Source organism: Bidens hawaiensis, unplaced genomic scaffold, assembly GCF_021521415.1.
Source record: "Bidens hawaiensis isolate Kalapana, Puna unplaced genomic scaffold, B.hawaiensis_p1.1 tig00025198_1, whole genome shotgun sequence".
Taxonomy (NCBI): domain Eukaryota; kingdom Viridiplantae; phylum Streptophyta; class Magnoliopsida; order Asterales; family Asteraceae; genus Bidens; species Bidens hawaiensis.
In genome coordinates, this window is record NW_027494014.1 from 23,632 (window position 1) to 29,631 (window position 6,000).

A 6,000-nucleotide genomic window follows, 5' to 3' on the forward strand; every position below is an offset into this window, starting at 1 on the left:
AATTGGCATCTGAGCTAAATATCGATCAACACCACCGGTGGCGCAAGGCATCTCCGATCGAAGACCGAGTCCGGTGAGGAAGGCAATCACATCTGATTGCAAGACCTCTGCGACGGGTTCTGAAGACATATCAGAGATCAAGAGCGGCACCCAAAAAAAAAGATTTGGTGTTCGTTGTTTTCCGGCGACCCATCTAAAATTTTCCGATGACCTGTTTGTAAGGTATCTACGGCAAAGATCAAGTCCAGCAAGAAAAAGGCAGTCGTTTCCACGATTGCAAGGCTTCTTTGCGACAAGGTTTGATGGATTGATTGTGAGGTTTTATACGGCGTGTTCTCTGTTATCAAATTTCTTTTGTTCATACATGTGTTTTGAGAATTGAGAAAAAAATGCTAGTCAAATAGCCTTTTGTCTTGGGAACAGAGGCAACGAAAAGAAAGACAAAGAATATATTAAATTATTAATTCTTATATTTGAAAGAATAAAGTTTCTTTCAAGATCTCAAGTTTTTTGTGATTAAATTTTTGGTTCAAAGAAGATTGATTACAAGTTTCATTAACGAACAAGAGAGAAAAGATGGGTGATCAACTGTCACACCCGGCCCTGAGCGGCGGAAACAGCCGGGCGCGCGCGAGTGGGGATTGATAATTAAGCACGGGCCATTGCAAACATTCAAAGTAAGATTTTCATTGCGCATGAAAAGTTTAATACAAATAAGATTGATTACAAGTTTCATTAACGAACAAGAGAGAAAAGATGGGTGATCAACTGTCACACCCGGCCCTGAGCGGCGGAAACAGCCGGGCGCGCGCGAGTGGGGATTGATAATTAAGCACGGGCCATTGCAAACATTCAAAGTAAGATTTTCATTGCGCATGAAAAGTTTAATACAAATACATTACATTGTTTAAAAATTACATAAAAACATCCAAGTATAAAAACTGTTGAAGATTTCCACGCCATATCCCCTTGCGCGGCGGGAACAACCACGCGCATCGAAGGGATAGAACTAAAATCTTCCAAAAAGCTAGTTTTAGATGTTCAGCGTGAGGTGCTCTAAGTGTGACTCCATGCGCTACCTAGTTATCTCCTGAAAGACACGTAAAAACATTTGGATCAGTATAAACTGAGTGAGTTCACAAGTTTTAGTAACTTGATAAATCGTATTGCATCATAATCTTGATAAAAATCATTCTGAAACATAATTCTGATAGCATCATCAAAACACATGCTTAGTAAAGCATAGTTCTGATAACATAATCTGATAAAATCGTTCCGCGGGTCACGCGCGAACATTTCTGGGAACTGTGCTCGTCTGTGTAAGTGGCGCTGCCACTACGAGCGAAATAAGTAATACCGTCCCGCGAGTTACGCGCGGACACATCTGAAAAACCGTGCTCGTCTGTGTAAGTGGCGCTGCCACTACGAGCGAATAATACCGTCCCGCGGGTTACGCGCAGACGTTGTGCCGGAAAACAAGGCGCTCGTCTGCGTAAGGGGAGCGACCTCTACAAGCGGGCTCAAACCCATAGTACTGCCCCATGACCATACTAGGCACTCGTCTGTGTAAGAGGTGCGACCCCTACGAGTGGGCGGATCAAACCAGCAGTCCCTACCCTTAGAGTTCCAATGGTAAAGTGATCACTTACTCGAGTTCTGGCGCACATACATCGTAAATCATAGCTAACCGTTTGCATTGCTCATCATGAAACATAATTTAAACACAATCGTTTACATAACTTGTAAGTATACCATGATAAAACATTATTTAAGTACGTGTCCCTCGCCCCGAAAACAGTTTAAAAATAGTGAAAACAGTGAAAATAGGGGCTGTGAGACTCACCTGTGGTTCTTGTTAAGGGATTAATCGAGATTCGGGTTTTCTTGGTGTTGGCCTTTGAATTGAAGGTCTAGAATACGATTAAATAACAAGAAGTATATATATTAAGATCAAGAAATAGGAGAATATAAGGGTTGGAAAGTAGATCTCAAGGTTATATTCTCGGCTTACCTAGTAACAGGATCGGAAATGAAAACAACGGATGCTTGGGAGATGATTAGTGCAAGTTTGCAGTTCTTAAGAGAGAAGTTTGAAGTGTGTTTGGGTGATAACTTAGGTTACATATTTATAGGCAAACTCAAGGGAACACAATCCCTTGCTTTAGGGGATTGTAATCTTTTCATATCTAGGTGTAATGATGATAAAGTATGGAAATTATTATTATTTATTTAAAAGTGGAGTAGTGGATAAAAGATTTTGATTTGATTTGGTCAGGACATGCAGGTCTGGGGTTGGTGAGAATAGGGTGGCTGACAGTTGACTTTTCATGTTACAGTGTGCTTTTTCAGGTACTTTTGTCAGTGTACAGTAAAAAGTGGAAAATCTCTGAAACATGCTACTGTTTCCTTTTGGGCGGGAGTAATCTCCTTACGTCTGGAGAATAGACTAAGTGTTCTGTGCGTATCACTTTGTGCGCATAGCTTTCTGCGTGAAGGACATTTCTTTGCTGCGGGTAGGTGCGTAACCTTCTCGCAGTTAGGGACATTGAGTTTCATTTGTAGATTCTCCAGGTGGTCTTGGTATTTCAACATAGTGATCAGTTGTGTTGAAGTCAATTCCATCTTGGAGCTTCAGACAAACTAGCTCTCAATGTTCCCGCCATGCGGGGAGGTTAGTTCCCCTTCCGCACGCGCATAGACGATTTGGGATGCACCCGCCTTAGCATCATGCGAGACGGTCAGCCCATTAGACAACATTAAGTTATAGAAACATAAAACCAATACACTCGCGCATGGCGCATATAACATGCCCACGCAGGTTACTAACATGGCGCGCTCGCGCAGGGTGCACATAACAAATGCACGCGCTGACTAACATGGCGCGCTCGCGCAGGGCGCACATAACAAATGCACGCGCTGACTAATATGGCGCGCTCGCGCAGGGCGCATATAACATAATTACCTAATATTTAGGTTGATTACTTGGTTTAAGGGATTGGGAATTTACCGGGTGTCACATCAACCAAATAATCAAGTTGGAGGGTCAAGTAATCAAGTCGGTTTTCCCAAAGATCCAAGTTCCCTCTCGATTCAGTTTCCGATTCTTACGTCCACTAATTATACGATTTGGACGGTAAAAATCAAGGCCATCTTCAAGGTTCAAGGGTTGTTGGAGGCTATCGAACCAAGAACGGGAACTGTGGTTGACTCGAAGATAGACGGGTTGGCGATTGTGTATCTCTATCAAGCCATGCCCGAGGCTTTGGTCATGCAAGTGGCTCACCTTTTCACCGCTAAAGAGATATGGGATGCACTTAAGACTCGTTTCGTTGGGGTTGATAGGTTCGAGAAGCACGTATTGAGTCTCTTCAACATGAGTTCGATGTACTCAAGATGAAAAAAACGGACACGATTGATGACTTCTCGACCAAGATAAGCCAGATAGCTTTCAAAGCAAGTAATCTTGGAGAACAGTTAGAAAAAGACCCTTGTGAGAAAGCTTTTGAAGTCCGTTCCGAAAAAGAGGTATATAGAGATTGTTGCTACTATTGAACAGTTTGTCTTTATAAAGACCATGACGTTCCATGAAGCTGTTGGATGCCTAAAAGCGTTTGAGGAACGATCTGGAGATGAAGACAAACTCGTGTCCGGTAAGCAAGAACAACTCCTATATACATATGAATAATGGAAAGATAAAAGAAATCAAGAAAGGCGTCATAGGAAAGGCAAGATGGGAACCAAATCAAGTCAAAAGAACAAGGGAAAAGGTAAGGTTGTGGATCGGGAAAAGAAAGAACCCCGAGTGAAGAAGGATCGGTCAAAGATTAAATGTTATCGGTGTGATGAACTAGGACACTTTGCCACGTCATGTCCTAACCGAAACAAGGAGACAAACGATCAAAGTAACCTCGCTCAAGATGGTGGACCGGTTCTAAACATGATGACGGTAGCTCGGAGTAAGGAAGATGTCGTTTTTCTAAAAGAAGACAGGGTTGATCCAAAGCAATATGCTTCAACCCCATGTGATAAAAACACATTCTTGATAACGGGGAGAGTAACCACATGACGGGAAATTCGGAGTGGTTTTCCAACATTGATCGCAACATGACTGGGAAGTAAGTTTTGGTGACGGTTCGTGTGTTGAAATCAAAGGTCGAGGCAAGATAGTAGTAGAAGATCAAAGGGAAGAACAACGAGCCTTGAGTGACGTTTATTTTATTCCATCTCTCAAAAATAGTATTATAAGTCTTGGGCAATTAGACGAAGGAGGATGCAAGATCGGGATCCAAGACGGTATCTTATGGATATTTGAACAAGATGGAATACTTCTAATCAAGGTATCGCGTTCCTTTAACCGGGTTTATAAAATTAATTTAAAGGTTGTTTCTCCGGTTTGCTTACAAGTCAATTTGCATAATGTTGCATGGATATGGCATGCTCGATTGGGGCATTTGAATTTCAATTCCCTTCGCGGTCTCTCGAAACTCGCGGATGGAGTGCCAAGAATCGAACGCCCGATGCAAATTTGTGATGCATGTATGCTAGGCAAAAAAACAAGATCGGATATCCCGAAAGAATCTAATTATCGTGCAAAGGTACCGCTCGAGCTCGTTTATGCCGATGTTTGTGGCGCGATTACTCTCGAGACACACGGTGGCAACCGATACTTTTTACTTCTTGTTGATGATTACACCCGCTATATGTGGGTTTTCACGATAAAGACGAAAGACCAAGTTGCGGGTTTACTCATAGATTTCGTGAAAAAGGTGGAGAACGAAACGGGCAAGAAACTCAAAACCATACGAACCGACAAAGGGGGTGAGCTTACATCCCATGTGCTGGAAGATTACTTGTCAAGTATAGGTGTGGTACATCAGTTTACGGCCCCATACACGCCACATCAAAACGGAGTGGTTGAAAGAAGAAACCGAACCATACTTGGTAAGACTCGAAGTTTGTTAAAGGCGATGTCACTACCACAAGACCAATGGGGATAAGCGGTTCATCACTCGGTTTATTTATTAAACCGATCACCAACTAAATCTTTGAAGGATTCGACTCCATATGAGCGTTTTAAAGGAGATTTACAAAGAGCAGACATCCTTACAAAAGCGTTGCCACGGCTGAAGTTTAATGAGATGCGAAGCTTCATCGGTGTCACAAGATTAGGGGGGTGATTGTTAGTGTAATCTTGCGTAAGTGCGGGGACCTAGTTGCCGTACTTACAAACCTAGGGGGGTTTTGAGTTAGTTTTTCTCCTATTCTTGTCTAACAAGTAATTGTATGGTTATAAATAGGGTTTATTTATAATCAATTATTCACAACTTAATAATCAATGCAATAAAGGTTTAGACTTGAAATCTTATTGTCTTCATAGTCGGTTTGGGACCTACATCACACAAACATAAAGAATGGATTATATAGATGGTGAATCACCCATACCATTACTTGCTTGATATGCCATGATCTTCCATTTACACAGCTTTTTGCAAATACGTGAACCTTTTCACATAGGTCTCAAGAGTGTTACACTAGGATACCAATTCATATCACCCTAATATACTCATTGAATACCCACACAAACACTCACATATATATGAATGAGAGAGTACTAAAATATTGATAATTCGATTAAATGTCAAATTATGAAGAGCACATTGTTATATATAGGTTTACAGATTCACCTTCCAAGAGGCGCCAACCATAATCGCCATGATGGTTTTGGTGCTGAAACATAACTACCTTAAACTACATCGTTTATGTTACATAGACCCGGACGTTATTTACATATTAATGTAACATCCTTAGAACTAATTTAGATCTAGCATATAACAATAACAAACATATATAGAAACTTATCTAATTCAACAACAGAGATGCTGAAAATTATACTACTCCGTATATTGAGCAAACACATATAGAAACTTACGATGAATGGCTTGGAGGTCCATCACATCATTAAATTCAAACTAATGCACAAGTTCAGGTACCAATATCATA